Source organism: Pinus tabuliformis, chromosome 1_2 (genome assembly GCF_031772625.1).
Source record: "Pinus tabuliformis cultivar Carrire ecotype Pingquan chromosome 1_2, CPIR1, whole genome shotgun sequence".
Taxonomy (NCBI): Eukaryota; Viridiplantae; Streptophyta; class Pinopsida; order Pinales; family Pinaceae; genus Pinus; species Pinus tabuliformis.
Genome location: NC_142298.1, coordinates 413,875,747 through 413,894,339, shown reverse-complemented (window position 1 = coordinate 413,894,339; position 18,593 = coordinate 413,875,747).

Sequence of the window (18,593 nt, the reverse complement as noted above, 5' to 3'; positions counted from 1 at the left end):
TCAGAGTTCTACTTTTGTTTCTAGTCATACCGGGCGATGGTGACAAATTTTGCAGCACATATATGATATCTGAATACCACGGAGAAAGAACAAACATTTCGGATACCTGAATTGACGAACCTTCCTCATTCTCATCGGACATAACAGCGATCATATTTATGTCTAAGGCTTGCAAGTTTGATTCAACCATTAATTTTTCCAATCCCTGACCTTTAACAAGCTCGGTGGGCTTTATCTCCACATCGTACTCCAATAAGGCTGCAATCCACTTGCCTCGTCTTCCTTCTGGATCGTTCTGCACTAAAACATCCTTGACAGCAGCATTTGGAACATAAGCCAAAGTATGAGAATGAAAAATATATACCCAAAAATCTTTCAATGCTTTCACAAGTGCAAGGCCTTACTTTTCAATGATGTTGTACTTCAAGGCTACATCTCTTATAGTTTGGCTGAAAAAAGCAATTGGTCTCTCATACTCATCTCGCTTCTGCATTAATACAGCTTCCGTTGTATGCTCCAAAGCAAAAGAAAACAATATAAAATCCTGAGTGTAGTCCGGGCTGATTAGAACCGGAGCTGAAGAAAGAGATAGTTTGACTAAGTTGAAAGATTTTACAGCCTCTTCTGTCCACGTCACTTGGCTGTCCTTCTTAAGCATGTTTGTAATCTCTCTTAGATGTTCAGAAGGATTAGGAACAAAGCGACATAGAAAATTCATCTTACCATTAAACGATTGAATCTCCTTCTTATTCCGGGGCAGGTCAATTTGCTGAATTTCTTCCACACGTGCTGGATCAATAAGAATTCCATCCTTTGAGATAATGTGCCCAAGTAGTTTGCCTTCATCCATGGCAAACAAGCTCTTCTTTGGATTCAGCGACACATCATATTTTCTACACTTTTGAAAGACAATTTTTAAATGATACAAGTGTTCTTCATCTGATTTGGAAAACACGATCAAATCATCAAGGTACACAACCAAAAAGACATCCTTTTCATTGGCGAAATCCAATTCCATTGCCCGCTGAAAAGTGGCACCCACGTTCTTCAAACCGAAAGGCATTTTTGCGTAATGAAAGGTTCCCCATGGAGTGGTGAACGTTGTCTTATCCTGGTCATCTTCATGGACCAAAATTTGGTTATATCCAAAATAACTATCGAGTAGTGACATGCAAGATGCTCCCACTAGTCACTGAAGTATATGATCCATTTTGGCCAGCGGATAGTTATCTTTCAATGAAACTTTATTGAGATTCCTAAAATCAATGCACAAGCAAATATCACCTGTCTTCTTTCGTATGGGCACAAAATTAGAAATCTAGTTGGAAAATCTGATGGGCACAATGATTCCTGATTTGTACAACCTATTTATCTCCTTCTCAATTGATGGCAACAGTTTTGGATTTAGCCTTCTCAACTTTTGTCTGAAAGGTTTTTGATTAGGCTTAATGGGAATAGTGTGCTGAATTATATTGGTATCATATGTCTTCAAGTCAGAATAATCCCAAGCAAACACATCAACAAAAGATGACAACAAACTGATATATTTGGCCTTTACCTTTTGTGGCAATGCTTTGGACAATTTTACCATTTTTGGATTGGCAGCTGTTCCGATATTAACCTCTTCAACACCCTTTTCTATTGGCTGCAATGTTGGCTTGCGGGCTACGTCATCTTGATCAAAGAGTTCTTCTAAAGGTATCAAGCCTTTAGGAATAATGTTATCCTTTAACTGCAACACTTCCATTTGATTGATCTGCACATCATCTTTACCATCATCATGTTCTACATCAATTGAGGTATCTTTGAACTTACCTTCGTTTTGCAGAAAATTATCAATCTCCTCATCGTCTTGGAAAACTTGCCAATATCTCTGATTGTCTGGGATAGTCGGACGATGCTTGACATGGATTTCAAATTTATTACTGGAGTTCATAGGAATCTTCAAACTACTTGCTGCTTTAGCAAGTGCATCAGCAATGCCATTTTGAATACGAGGCACACACGTCAAGGTATAATTTGAAAACAATTTTAGGATGTCTAGGACAGCATTTCAGTAAGCTCGCATTCGAGGATGTTTTGCTTGATACTCACCTTTAACTTGCTTAATCACCAATTCGGAGTCGCCATATACAGCAATCCTGTTAGCATTGAGCTTCCTTAGAATTTTTAGGCCAGCAATCAAAGCTTCATACTCAACCTCATTGTTCGAACAATCAAAAGCAAGCTTGTAATAACATACCCGCACATTGCTAGGCACTCTTTTCGGGGTGGAGAGAGGGCTGCGCACCCAAATACCAATTCCAGCACCATCATTTTCCACTGCACCATCGAAATCCATGGTCCACAGGCCCTCTTCATCTTCTTCTAGGTGCTGAAACTTTGTCACCTATGTTTTTCCTGCTTGCTGTCCATTGTTTTGGGCTGATTGCTCAATGGTATTCTGCTGTTTTTGTCCTTCGTTATTCAAAACTTCTCTGAAATTCTCTACTATCTCTGGAATATCATCTGCTACAACTAATTAACTATCAATACCATTGAAACTATCTGAATACAAAACAAAAGACTCTAAATATGTATGTACATAATTAATCAGATGATTAATTGGTTTCTCCTTGCTTGTAATCATGTATTTCATTTTTTGTTCCCGGTACAATTTTCTCATTTGGCCAAACATAGGAATCGTTTCATAGGAGAAGTCTAGTTGTAAGGTCCCTTTCAATTTCGCTCCCCAAGACCTGGAAAGAAGCATACCAAACCTCGGAGGAATGATTGCTACAACAACATCCATCAAAACATTCTTCGTGGGGATCTGATCCAAACTTACGACCAAGTCTTTGATAAGCCCAATACATCTCACTCTGCTAGAATCAAATGAAAAGAGATCATGGTATCTCCTTGTGATGTCCAAACCCAACTTCTCCATGATAGCTTTCGGCATAAGATTGTGGGAAGCACCGGAATCAAACATGGCATTATGTAACACAAACTCATGCAATCTCAAACTGATATAAAAAGGTGGCACATCGCTGTCTGGAGACTCACCATTCAATGCTGGTCCAAACATCAGTTCGGGTTGATCATCTTCCACACTCACCATATCAAACATCAGATCAAAATTCAAAACTTTAGAGACTTGACCTCTATAATCATTGTTCCTCATCAGTTCAGTCAAGGGAATGGAAACCTTCAATTTCGAAATTTCATTTTCTAAACTAAAAGTTGAGATCTTTTCTACCTCTTTGGCTGGAACATCTTTTCTTTCAGCTTTATCCTTTGGTACAATTGGCTGATTTGATTTTTCTGCTGATGGTGAATTGTTGATATTAGGATCAACTGCCTCTTTCCCTTTCCTTTGTGCATCAGGTGACTCATTCTTGGATGCTGGAGCTTCTTTTCTCTTCTGGATTGGATTGATGGGTACATTTCTGCTTCTAAGTGAATACTGACGCTGTTGGGCGGACAAAGCATTCATATAGCCTCTCTGATACTCATCGGACTCTTCTTCAAGAGCGGTGTCATTCGCCAAAATATAATCTTCATCCTTTTGTACTGTTGAATTTCTTGCATACTCATCATCTTCAGTGATAAAGGTGGGCATATCATCAGGAGTAAAGAAGTGATTTTCTTCTCCTAGTACATTGTCTTCATCATCAGATTCAGGACCAATAAAATTTTGCGGAAGAGGTGTCTTTACTTGTTGTTGTTGTGGTGCCAGTTCTTGTGCTCGCTGCTCACGTTGTTTGATCCTGTATTGTGGCTGCTGCTGTCCACGGAAACTAGGATTCCGGATTTGCGGTTCAGGCTTATCAAGTGTTAACCTTTCAATCATCTTTTCTACCTTGCGGAGCACCTGATCTGAGGTAGAAGCTTCTTCCTTTATTGAAACTCTCTTCTCGGTTTTCAATCTCGCTCTCTTGTCATTCAAATTTGCCTCAACACTAATGGCGATTTTCTGCATTTCTTCTAACGTAGCTAGATCTCTCTCTCTTAATTGATAAGCCATGTCCGGATCAAAACCATCTGGGAACTTAAGAAAAGCTGACTTTCTAGTTGGCCTTAAATCATCAGGAATTGCATTATAAACTGCATTAAATCTAATACAATAGTCTTGCACGGACTCACCAGCATTCCGCTTGATCTTGGTATATTCAGAAGTGATCTGAAGAGGATCCTTCTTGACTTCACAGCGATCCAAGAACTGTCTTTGAAGCTCTTCTAATGTGGGAATGCTTCTAGATGTCAAAGCTCTCAACCATTTTCTTACCTCACCCGCGAAAGTCTGCACAAATAATCTCATAGTCACGTTTTCTGCATCAATCTCATGAAGCTCAAAGAAATCCGTCATTTTTTCCACATGTTGCTGAGTTGTGGTACTTTGAGGAGTGCCATCAAACAAAGGAATTTTACTCTGATAATCTGCGAGCATGTCACCCAAAACTTGAGGCAGTGCGAGAGGTGCAAACCGAGCAACCATTGCTCTTGGTGGATTTGCAATCGGCCTTGGAGATGTTGGGGGAGAAGGTGCAGCTGATGTGTGAGGTGTATGCGGAGGTGAAGCAATTTTGGATGTAGAAGGAGTAGCTAGAGGCGAATTTAATTCAGACCTTTGATATGTAACAATAGGCTGCACAGGGATTGAGGGAATGAAAGGCGGTTCAGTGGGAACCCTTGAGCTAGATGGAGTTGCGGCAGCTCCAAGAGTTGCAGATGTAGCTTCTAGGAAATCAATGATATTTTCAGCCTCAATGTCAGTTTGGAGCTATCTTAGAATGAAATTCTCAATGGACTTATTGGATTTAAAATTTCTAAAGCAGCAAGAAAGTCCGGATTTGGAATGATAGACTCAAGAGCATTTTCGGATTTGGTTTTAAACAATGATAACTCAAACTGTGTGTCAAATTCAAGCTCTTCAAGATACTTAAAAACTGCAGGACATGAACGAGATTTAAACACGAGAGTCACAGAGCTCTCTTGACGAACAATTCTTGAAATCAGATTGGGATTTTCGTAAAAAGGGGGAGGATTTGGATATGGATTAGCTCTGATATATCTCTTTGAAGCCAACGTGTTATTTTCAAGAAATCAAAGGAACATAAACAACTTGTTCAGCCTTTCAAATTCTAAACTTATCATCCAAAATCTTAGAATTCTCAAATGTACTGGGGCGATTTACAAGTCAAGTGTCATGATTACAAGCTAGACCGGAGATTGACTGAAGCAGCGTTTATCTACTTGCGCTAATGCAAAGCAAAAGCGTTTCGAAGGCTACCTAGCATAACTTTAGGCTCCGTCTGTAGCTTATAAAAAAAATGGCATCAACAAGCAAACGATTTTCCTCCCCAGTGGAGTCACCACTATGTTAGAGCCTAGATTTTCCACAGGCTGGAAAGGCAAGGGTCTAGGTCCACATCAAACCACACTCAGCCTCGTAGCTAACCCTACGAGGATAGGAGAGGGATCTCTCCGGGTCGATCTCGGCAAAAGACAAGCGATGGGGCTCGAGATGACTGAAATAAAAGCTAATTTTAGGCTAGGTATGAATTACAAGGGTTTGATTTGAGTTTTTCGGGGTTTTGTGCTGGAAACAGGGAAAGGCAAATTGGGCTCGGGGATGAGGCACAATTTCTGCAGAGTTCTGATTGTGGCAAGGAAGGAAATTTTTTTGATGCTTTAAAGTGAGTGAATGGATAGATCAAACTGGTGAGGAGAGAGCAAGAGAGTCTCAAGAATTCTCCTTAAATAGACGAAAACATGAAAATTTAAACAAATTCAAAGGCAGAGCATAGTAGTTAATGGATTCTACCTTAATCACTCATTTGTTCAAATTCAGAAGAAGAGACAGGAAAATGATACACATAACACTAATGAACTTACAATTACTTAGAGAAAAATACCATAAAAACATAAAGCAACATGGATCCTAAATAGTGTTGCAAAACCCTGGTCTTTCCTTAGCCAAAAATGCAGAGATAGAATGTACAATGATATGCTAAAGCAATCCCTAGTGTCCAACCCTGAAAATGACTTAGGAATTACATGATACAGACTAGCCCAACCCATTCACTTGCCTCTAGGGGTCGAGCTCATCATTCTAGGAGCTGTTTCAACCAATTCTAAACAAAGCACTAAAATCTAGGAAGCCAAAACAACTTGCCTCTATAAGGTAGGAAACTGATTCATTCATTAAATTTTCACTTTTTAGTGAATAAAACCTCTAGAACAAGTAAATAAGTGCCAAAATTACATCATGTTTATCCAATTATATCAAGATAGATCAAAAATTACATCAAAAAGAAAAACTAGTCAAACTGGCCGAATTTTTGAGCTGAAAGGTGAAAAATTGAGCAAAAATCCTCTATGCGCCGCGCCAAATCCTCTATGCGTCGCGCCACTTTGAGGCTGAGCTTGAGGCACTTCCTGAAGTCCAAATTGAGCCCAAAATATCTCATTGGAAAGCCCTACCTGTTTTCCTTCCAACCCAAGTGGAATTTTTCAATTTTCATGTCATTTGCCCCTCCAAAACTGCAATCTCCCAGGACTGCTTCCTGTCTGTCAAAATAGGGGTAGTGAGGTCATTTTTTGAGTGTTTTTGACCTCCTGGGGACTCAAAACTTGCCCAAATTTCTTGGCCATACACCAGAAACCATGATTTTTCATGCCAAATCCAATGATGTAAACTTTTTGCAATTTAGAGCCCCCTAGCAAAAGCGCACGCCACGTGGCGTGGCGCATAGGGAGAAAAACCTTGTTTTTTGTGCCAAAATTTGTCAAAATGCCAAAAATGCCCCAAATTTCTTGAAATTTGGGCTGGAGCTTCTTCATTAAGTGTCATGCTGGGCTAAAGAGGCTTCGGCCAATATCTAAAGACGATCAAGCTCCCTTTGCCTCTTTTGCTTCCTTATTGCCTTCTTTAACTTTGCCTTTAAATTTCTGATTCGTGCCTTGCAGACCTTGTTCCGTGCCATGTAGTGGAAATCCATGTGTCTCAGCAATGCATGGTCCTTATCAGCCTTGTCCAACAATCTCTCTAAGTGGATGTTAACTCTCTCGAGATTAGACTCCCGATCATCATTAATCTCTTGCTCCAATGAAGTGAGCTCAACCCTTCTCCTTTGTGCAGCTTGACGATTCTCGCGGATGTTTTGTAACTCCATGATTGCTTGCTGATCTTCAAGCTGTTTGTTCCTCTGCTACAAGTATGTCATTGTCCACTTAGCTCTCTCCAAGTCAAGGGATAAGGCTTGGATCTCTGTTTGCTGCTCTTGGATGATCTCCCTAGCACTTTGTGGACCCGTATCTGTATCATCATCATGAATGAGAATGAAGTTGGTCTCTATTTCACCTGAAGGCCCCTCCTCCTGCATTGGTCCTTTGCCTTTGTCCTGTACCTGTGGTACCGATGTCAGAAGCGAGGCCCCTTCCACACCGGGTGGAGATAACACTCGCTTCACTGCTACAAATAAATGTCTAGTGCCCCTCTGATATGTGATGAATACCGGCACACCAGCTGTCTCATGGCACTCATACTGATGAGAAGGTCCACCTGTCTCATGCTTGACCTCTGATAATCCCTGTGAAGCTCTGATGAAGTCACGAGAGATGAAATCATCCGAAGTGATATACTGTAATCCAAGCTGATGAACCACCAAAATCTTGATGAGAGCAAAATGGCAAATGTTGTTGAACTGCTGCTCAGGGGTCTTGTGCTGCAAAAGGGCGGTCATCCTCTCTATGTTTCGGCATATGAAATAAGGAATGTTCATCATCCTTACCTGGGTGAAATGCATGAGCAACCTGATTTGATAAGCATATACTTGGGAGAAGCGACCTTCACAACTGAAATACTTCAAATTTCATTAGTGGAGCATATTCATCTTTCAGATATCAGAATGGAAACACTCTCTTGAGCTGCCTCAAGAAACCGGTTTTAATGTATGGCTCATAATGCTGCCGGTCAATCTTCTGTTTCTTGTTCCATGGTTCTCCAATGTTCGGTATGCCAGTTGCTAATGAGATAGAATCTAGTGTAAGTGTGAAAGTGACACCAGCCAAAGTAACTCGATCACCATGTAAATGTAATACAAACAAGCGAGCCAACTCATGATGAACTTGAACAGTAGCAATCTTCTCGCAAAATTCATAACATGACTAAAACTGGAAGCAAGAGATGGAAAGAGGGCAGGCCTGCAATTCTATAAGGGTGGTCGGTTCATCTCTAACATGTCTGCCACTTTTATGAGGCCTCCAGGGTGCATGTCCTTCCAAGGGTGAGTCACTTTGGGTTTCCACTTCATAGTCAGATGAATGACCAGATGACATCACTGCTGGTATACAAACTGCCTCGAATGATTAATGATGTATGAAACTGTTGTTTTGTAATGTAATATAGTTTGATTCTGCCACCAAAGGAAAAAGATGCAACTAGGGAGTGTTAGGAAGGGGAAAACAGTAAGGAATTACGGAATATTGGGAGAAATTTTGTTAGGGAAATGTAGGAGGGTTTGGGATTTTTACATTTGGAAATGTGTTGAAGGGAATTGGGGATAGGGGTTTAGTAATTTTTGGGGATAGGGAAGAATGAAATCAAGGAGAAATGGAATAAGGGATAAAGGAATGATGGAGAAGTAACTTTGGTAGCAAAACAGTGAATTGTGGAAACCACAGCAATTTCTTTTGAGGCATGTTGAAGTAGGGTTTGTATTTTTGTTTCAATCATTAGCATCCATAAACCACCATCACTCAGCACAAAAATGGATGAAACATCAAGATGTCGACCCTACCTGGCAAATCCACGCAAATAAATGGAAATTTGGAGAAATTTCAAACGTTTTCGGGCTTTGGACTGTATGCGTTGTGCCGCATACCCAACGCGCCACGCCATCCCAGTGCACTGCGCCTGAGGAAATTTACATTGGGTTTCTCCTCCCAGTGCGCCGCGTCTCTCCAGTGCGCAGCGCCACCTGCTCTATGCGCCGCGCCGACCAAGTTTCCTCCAACTTCACCCAAATCGCACACTAACTCAATCAATTTGCTTTGAGTCTTGGCATGCAAATGACATTGATCTTCATGAAAATATCTTTATAAAGACATGGATTTGATTTTTCACTCTCCAAGACCCATCTTTGTAATATTTTGGCATTGGCACTTTTCCCATTTTAATACAACTCTGTTTTTAAATTTCCTTTTTCATTTTTTAACTGAAATGATGAAATTATTGGCAATTTTTGCAGGGATAGCTGACATGGAATTTGGCAAAGGAGACCAGGGCTGCACCTGAAGAAATCAACTGAGAAACTTTTGAAAATTATTACAAAATGAAATGTTGAATTTTCTTCAAAACAGAGTTTTGAAGAAAAGTCATAATCGATCCATATGATGATGAAAATCTTTGAATGAAAACTTTTTAAGAACCTCCCTCTGGCCTGTTGGCTTTATTGGACGTTGTAAAGACACAATTTGTGAAACCCTAGACCTAGTGACTGAAAATAACTCTTGCTGATCAAAAGACACGAAAACTTGATTTTGATGAACAGGCCTGAGCCAACAGTGCAAAGCATGAGGGGTGATGAATGACCGAACCCTTCTGTCAGATTATGGCATGCCCCTAGCGGAATTCAACTAAGTGAAACAAGCGAGACACCTAAAAATGAAATGCAATAAAGAGAAATGATCTTTGACGGAGGGATGTGAAGACCAACTCTAACACCAATAATACTCTAGGTATATAGCACCACTTGCAAGAGACTGATAGGATAGACAACTTTGAGGCTAGTGTATGGATAAGAAGTAGCAATGCCTAGGATTTTCTTAAACCAAGTTTTGACATTGTTGCATTCACAAGAATTATTAATCGGACATAGAGGAACTAAGACTTTAAGAAGTGTTGCAGCTGGAAGAAGATCACACACATGCAGGTTTTCATTAAAATCTTGAGGAAGCACATGAAAAAACCTAACATGATAGGTGCATAATATAGATGAAGTTTCAACCAAGGGACTAAGTCTTGTTATATGATAGAAAATTCTCGAAACATCCAGGGAAGTTCCAAATGCATTTCCTTGGACACTATGTGATCAAAAGTCTGATAGATGAGAGATAAGTACATCTAGAAAAGCTCAAGGGATAACCTATAGAAGGCTTTGTGAATGGAATTGAACTGAAACTATATAGATACAATTAATCTTCTGCGTAAAACTGAGAAAGTGGCCCATAACTAATGATCTATGTATATAAATAAATTGAAGAAAAATGAGAGTTCTTTTTTTTGTCATACATGGAATAGTTGTGTGGTTTTTCATAGGAAAATAAAGACATTGCACAAAGAGAAATATTGCATAGATAGAGATGTATCACATAGATATGTCCAACACATAGTGTTGGGAGAAATTTTGGCGCAATGGAAGAAAATTGTCAACATAAAGTGGAAAAAGAAAGGAAAGCATTGGGGAAAAGGTAATCATTAGCCATGTTGGCAGGGTAGTTCATTGAATCATATGTTAAAGGACACTCAATTAATTACCAAAGGATATTTTATAGCTTTAAAATCAGATTGGATCATCAGAATTTGTCAAAAATGATTGTTGATTAGACAATTTACATGGATGGACTGTGCACTAAAGAAAGATCCACAGTGTAGGATTTATGGAAGAATATTGTTCCATAAAACCACCAAGGATAACATGTACAAAACAGGAATGCTATAAATATGTCATAGAGGGCTCGATTTTTGTGATTTTTCACTTAAAGAGTTGTTGTTGATTAAAACTAGAAGAGAATGAGTTATGAAAGAACTTGTCAGTGAAATTGTGAGATATTTTTGTGGTTAGTTGCAATAGTTGTATTAGGAGTAGTATATTGCCTCGATGGTGAAATTTCTAGCACCCCCAATAGCATGAATAAGTCACACAGAAAAACCCTTATTTGTTGCACAACCCCAGCCATCACTGGAGGAGGTAGAAGTAATATCTTAAATTGGGGCAGCATAGGTTGTTGGATCATCACATCCCATGGAATTAGTGATGGAATGAACATATATTCTTCCTAAGAAACCAACAACTACGGATATTAAGCCAACAAAACATCCCAAGTACACCATGACATTTCCATTTATCCCACCTAGCATTATGTGTAGGGTAACATGCTGGGATATGTGGAGCAGCTCAGGAATATAGATAACGACATCATAAACAAAAGGAAATTATCAAAGCTGAGAGGACATTTATAGGGAGTGTCAAATACAAACCCAGATATTTTTTATCTTGAGCTACAGGAGTGGGCATTATGATTAGAGAAATTGGGTATTTTGAACCTATTAGAGATCCCTCATTCACCCATTGTCCTAAAATAAATATTGTGAAAAGATTATTGTTGACTTGTATAGAAAGAGGTTACCTATGGTTAGACCATGCAGTTGAGATTACCTCATGGGTAATAGCATGCATAACAAGCTTTTCAATCATAGGAGAAGATCCAAATCCCCTATTCATGAATAATACACAAGAAAAGACCTTGGGAGAATAGGTGCAGACATACTATGGGACGCAAAGAGGAGGGCATAGATTATTAGTCTCATAGATAAATGATAAATACACTCACTTTGTTAGGTAGGTGATATCCTCTACATTACTCTGAAAGTGTAGGAAAGATGAAGTGCCATCAGGCACAATTGTGGCAGCAGCAAAAAGCGCACAGGGCATAAAGATGAGTTGGGCGCCATTTTTGGTCAACCAATTCTTGATGGATTATTTGGAGACACAAGATAATGGCACAAAATTACATTATGCATGGTTGTTCAACCTAATTGCATTCATTGAATGGGATATTATCGAAGATATCCAGTTAGCAAAAGACACACAGGAACCTATTACAATTGCATTAGTTTAACACTTATTGGTGTTTATGATTGCTCGTTGCAAAAATAACATAAATATTACATTTTATGTTTATAGGGAGATGATTAGATTATTTATAGAGAAGATTCCATGCATCCCACCCACAATTTTTTCCAAGTATAAGAGGATCATGTGATTCAAGGAAAATCCCCACTTTGTGTACATTTGGGATAAGAAGGATACCCACTATCAGATGGATAAATTCCCTTTTAGATTGATCATTGAAGAATTTAGGGCACATATCACTTCATTAGATACTAGTTGGAAGTAATATGAAGAAGGAGAACCTGAAGTGGGGACTATAGACAACAACCAAAGTCAGAGGGAAAAATTTGGACAACAACAACAAGGAGAAACAATGCAACCTCCTCCATGGCTGGAAAAAGAAAAGGGTATGCAACAGGAGCAGCCAGAGAGCTAATCCAAAGAGATAGTCATACGAAGTTGAATATATAGTGCACGTGGGCTTGGATAAACCAAAAAAAAGGAACTAAAGAAATCACATCCCATGCTAGGAAGAAATGGAAGGAAATGCTTGTAAGCACCACCTAGGTTACATCTCTATTTGAGGATGATATTGACAATATTGTTGAGAAAGTCGATGAGAAATAAAAAGAACTAGGAAAAGCGTAATACAATCAACTATGTGCATTGGAACAATTTGAGCAATTGTAGCATTTGCTAGAAGCTAGCTAGTAGTTGCCCAACTAGATACCTCAAAGAAGAGAGTAAATATGGAGGCTCAAATTGTTCCTCACCTACTGGAACCATGGTTAGATTCATATGCCACTTATGGAGATCACCAAACACTCCAAATCTCACCATAATCCATGGAATTCCTAATCGTTGAATTACAACAACATGCAAGAGGTTTTACTCATATAGAGTTAATTTTGTCACAACTTTCATTGGATATTTGCATTAGTTTTAGAATAGTTTCATGATGGAGTTGTAGATATTTTCCACCACAAAAAATTGGAATTAGTACAGGAAAATACAACATTGGAAACATTATAGTGCAAAAATATGTAGTCAGAATAAGAAAAGAAGCAAGCCTTAAATAGAGAAACGATCTTGTATGTAGCAATTTAACTAGTGTATAGTCAAATAGTTAAGGAGCCTATGTAGGTTTATACCCTAGTAGAATTCCAAGTCATCAAGATAAGAGAGGGTGTTCAGGGATTGAAAATAAAAGTAGAGGAGCCAAAAGCGTACTAGAATCCATCCACCTCACCTGAAGAAAGGGTTGAACTTATGGAGTAAAATATTATAGAACTAGGAGTTGTAGGTTATAGCTCATAAATTTCAAATTTTTGAAGAGAAGGTGCAAAAATGTGTCGCCAATTTGAGTAGCAAGACAATGACCAAGAAGAAGACCGCTATAGAAGAGAAGATGTAGTTGGACAAGGAAGTAAAACATATGATAGTAACATAGTAGGTATTGGTGCATAAAGTGGAAGCTTTGCAAGATGAAGCATTATGTATTAACAATGAAGTTTGGGAAGTACAGTAGGTATTCAAGACCGTAGTTGAAGAAGGGGAGAAATTTATTACCACTGTAATGATAATTGAATTATACACAAGATTAATTGTGCACATTGTTGAAATTCATTCCAAATTTGACAGTGTGAATGATGTACTCAAAACATTGAAGGAGATATCTAAGGAGATCATTTCTTCCCCGTAGGCCAATTTAATGGCTCGGGATGAGCCACAAGTGTGCGTTGGGGGGTTGTTGGGGCCAGTTTTGGGTAAAAGACTTGGATGAATTTTAATGGAAGTCTGACAATTTTGGTGACACTGAACGTAGAAGAAAAGAGCAGGAAAGAGCACACAGAAAGGATTGGTGTGAAAAATTGTCGCTAAAGGAAATATCATGCATAAAGGATTGGCTTGTAAGGCAGTCAAGTTAAAAAATCTAAGATTGATTGAGTCTTTTGGACTAGTTTTGATGAGGTCAAACATATTAATTGTGATTTACCATCCCATTGTAAATGACCATGGTAAATATTTTCTATGATAATGAGGTCAACTTGGGTCAACACAATCATCTATAAATAAGTGGAAGCCAAGAGGATTTGGGTTGGTTACTTCTGGGGTTAACTTCAGGTTGATTAATTTTGAGGTGAGATTTTCAGCATGATTTTTATTGGAATGTTGTAATGTTTCTTTGATTAGGCTGGTGAGTCAATTAGGGTTTAAAGTGTAATGTTGTAATATTGTGCTTAGAGCCTTTTAAATACTAATAGAATATGGTTGAGGGATGGTTTGTACCAATTGATGTGTTTTATGTGATGACTTCATAATGCATTAGGTTATGGTTATTTTAGTGTATTGTAGTAAAGTTATGAGTAGTTTACAATATGTTGAATTTTTGGATGTCTAATATCTTGCCATGTATGAAAATGAAGTACCCATTTAAAAAAAATTAATGTTTTGATATATATCATGGATGTTATAGATGTTTTTGGATATATATAGCCTATGATTATGATTTGAGTAATGTTGAATTTTGAAAATGATAGTTTTCACACAGATTCCAATTCCCTTCACCACTACAAAATTTTGGCTCATGCAATCCCCGTAGGTGCCTTGGGTGATACTTCATTTATTCTATAGGTGATTCCAAAAGGGCCTGTGTCTAGTGGGGTTTTATTGACCTAATGTTGTGCATTAACCTAGGTTAAACTCTCCCCAATGCAAACACATCCTTGAATGTCCTCTAGCGCCTTATTCACTCTTTTTATTTTCTCGTCTATCTAAGGGTGATAGGTTATGTTAAAGGAAAACTAAATTATAAGTCTTGAAAACAAATATTTCAAAAAAATTGAAGTAAACTTATCATCTCCATTTGATATGATGATCTTGGTTATGCCATGTAGTCTAAAAATTTCCTTCATGAGTATCTCAGTTGCTCCACAAGTGGACTTCACAGGAGTGAAGTGAGTTTTTATGCTCAACTTCTCAACCACCACCATGATAGCATTGTTTTCTTTAATTTTTCATGGAAATCCATTGATGAATTCCATGGATGTGACTTCTCAATTCCACTCTTTGATTTGTATAGATTGCAATAATACAATGACATATGTGTGCTTCAATTTCACATGTTGATATTTGAAACACTTAGCAATGTAATATGCAATATCGTTCTTCATCTCAAGCCAATAATATTGTCTCCTTTTAGATGTTATCATTTTTTGGTAGACTGGGAGATCTAAATAAGGCCTCCTATGGAGTTTATCCATTATTAGCCTCTTCAAGTCCATTGAAACAGGTATGTACAGCCAGACCTTCTAATTAAGTTATTATCCTATACCATTTGGTAATAAAAATACCTTGGCTGCTTGGGATTTTTCTCCAAACACCCTTTCACATGTTTTTAGTTTTATCTCTTTGTTGGGAATTTTTTATCTTTTCTTTATATCTGGCTCACAAGTGTTCATTGTTTCCATATATATATATATATATTTCTGTTGAGTGCATTTGCTACCTAATTTTATTTATCCTTCATGTGACAAGATTCAAACTCACTAATGAAAGCCATCCACTAAGCTTATCTATCGTTCAAGTGGAGGTTGATCAAACAAATATCTTAGCCCTTTTTTATATGTATCACAAATATCCTTACTAATAGGTAATGTCTCCACAATTTCAATAAATGTGCAATGGTTGCAGGTTCTAAGCCATGTGTCACAAAGTTGTTTTCATGTTTATTCATATTTCTGGACTCATAAATAATCACACCCCTTTTTTGCATAAGAACTCCTTTGATTCCTCCTTTTCGAGGATCTATAGATACTATGACATATTATTTTTTATGGTAGGTACATTTGTTAAGAGGTGTTTCAGCTACTAAAATATATTTTTGCACTTTAGTATCCTAATAAATTTCACATCATTCTTCTACAAGTGACCAGTTTTCAAAAATCCTCAGATGAAGATTTTGTAGTACCTTGTCATGCCCATAAATGATCTCACCTCAACCACATTTCTAAACATTTCACAGTGAATGATCACCTTAATCTTTTTATAGTCTTGATTACATTTTTCTATACCACCAACATACAGGGGGTCTCCCCGATGTGAAGTCCCAATTAGACCTCACACCATTTGGAGTAGGAACCCCTTCCATAATATAGGTCTGGCCACCATAATTGTAATGTTTTCCTTAGTTTCAATGAATAACATAAGAGATTATATACATACACCTTGAACAAGCAAGTAAGTTGACATTTTGAAACATTGATTGTAATGTGTAAAAAGAGACCTTCGTGAGCAGCAGATGAGAGTGAGGATCTGGAAAGAAGTAATAATACTAACATTAGAGATACACACGAGAGAATGAAAAAATTTGTTAGCAAAATAGTTCACATAAATATTATTAAAGCAAATAAAACACACACTCAACAAGATTAGTACCCAAGGGACCGAAATAGTTCAATTTCTCTAGTACATATGAGCACAACATATACCATAAACATCCCAATAATAATCCTAAGACATTAGTGATACATGCAACAAAATGGTTTGGCTCATTGAATTTAAATTACGTGAAAGATCCAAGTACATAATTACAATGATGAAGCACTAGTTCCAATAGTGGAACATTAATTCACTTCTTGCTTCTCCAAAGAATATTTTTTCTCTCCTATGCCAAGTAGAGAAGCCAAGACTAGCTCTCCAAAGCTTAAGCCTCCAAAATCCCTTTTCTTGAGTTATGAGGTTTCTTTTATAACAAGAGGAATGACCTTTCATATCCCCTTGACTCTTGGTTTACCCTCATGACTCTTGGACTCCTTAATATGTCCTTTGGACTTCTAAACAACTCTTGAACTTCTAAATGACCTTTGGACTTCTCTATGTGACTTTTGGACATATATGACTATGTGACTCTTCATGTTCCACATATGACTCTTGGACTTCTCTATGTGACTTTTGGACATATATGACTATGTGACTCTTCATGTTCCACATATGACTCTTGGACTTCCACACATTAAATTTTTTCCTTTTCTTGAGAATACATCATTACATTCCACATGATGATGTGGCATGACACATGGACACACATTGACTATTATGATGACACTTGTACAAGTTACAACTTGACAATGATGACATGGACTTCATGATGAAGTGGCAATGCCAAGTTGTCTTCATTGTTTCTTTTTCTTGCATTCTTGATGGTAGATTTGAACTATGCTTCATTTTCATTAAAGATCCACTTTTTCACTTATCTTCAACCTCCAAATGGTCTCAGGTGAACTTTGGAATACTTTGAGACATCATGTAATGTATTATTTCTGTTTCAGTGTAAGTTCGGGGCTTCAAGGTGCACTTATGCTCTCAAGCAAGAGAGAGTGAGAGCTCAAGGGTGCAGGGCACAAGTTTGAAGAATGAAGGGAAGTAATTCATGGATTTGGGGTGCACTTGTGTGCTCAAAGGGACTAAGGAGTGTGCAAGGGTGCATGCTAAAGGAACAAGGGAACAAACTTCCAGGCTTCCCAGTGCACTTGTGTGCTCAAGAGGAACTAGGAGGGTGTAGAGCACACAGTCGAAGCACGAAGGGGAGATATGATCTAGGTGAATCAAAATCACTCATTGGTTCAGGGCGTGCTTGTGCACTTAAGGAGGGAACAATTATTTGAGTCGAAGGATTGCACTCAAGAGAGAAGGAAGAAGGCTTCGTGCTTCATGATTACGCCATGTACTTTTTAATAGAAGAGGGAAGGATGAAGGCTTTGGGCTTCGTGACTAGACCATGCACCCTAAGGGAAGAGGGAAGGATGAAGGATTTTTTATTCATCAGTACTCCATGTGCTCTAAGAGAAGAATGAAGGCTTCATCCTTCATGACTGTGCCATTTGAAGGGTTCATGCTTCATGACTGCGCCATGTACTTTTTAAGGGACATGAGATCCTTGATTTTCTGAATTGTTTGTTTTTCTAAAGTGTGCCTTTTTGTTTTAAAGTGAAATTCATTGTTTTGAAGTTCACTTCATTGTTCCGAAGTCCACTTTATTTTCCAAAGTGTGATTTGTTGTTCATAAGTGTGCATTGTTCTGAAGTGCTCTTTTGAATGGAGAGAAGGTCCTTCTTCTTCCAAAGTTTGCACAAATGGTCATTGTTATTCTAAAGTATTTTTTTTCACTAAGTGTTTGAAGTGTTATTAGGCTTGGGAGAGGGTAGCTATGTCCAAAAATGGTTCCATTTTCATCTATAATGTGCTTTTCACTAAGGGAGGCAACAAATGGCTAAGTCACTTATCCTAGGAAGTACTAATGCACTGAGGGAGGGAGGAGACCTTAGCAAAGACTTAGTGCACAAGTATGGGAGGAAAATATCTGTCAATGAAGCTCATGAATAATATATGTTGATCACTTAGTAGGAGGACTAACACATTTACAACTTGCACTGAGGAGGAGGACCAAGAAGGGCTCCAAAATAGCTAAGTGTGGGACCAACAGAGTAGGAGAAAGAAATGCATCCTAACATGACTCAAACATGGATCACACAAATAAAATCCATAAATAAAATCCAATAGAATGCACAATACTCATATATGTTAATAACACCTTGAAATGGTAGCCAAGCGACACTTATTTCTAAGTGCGACAGTTGAAACGACACATTACGACACTTAGAATACAGGTTATGACAGTAGTGACAAATGTGACCAAAAGGTGTGCTAAGTTCT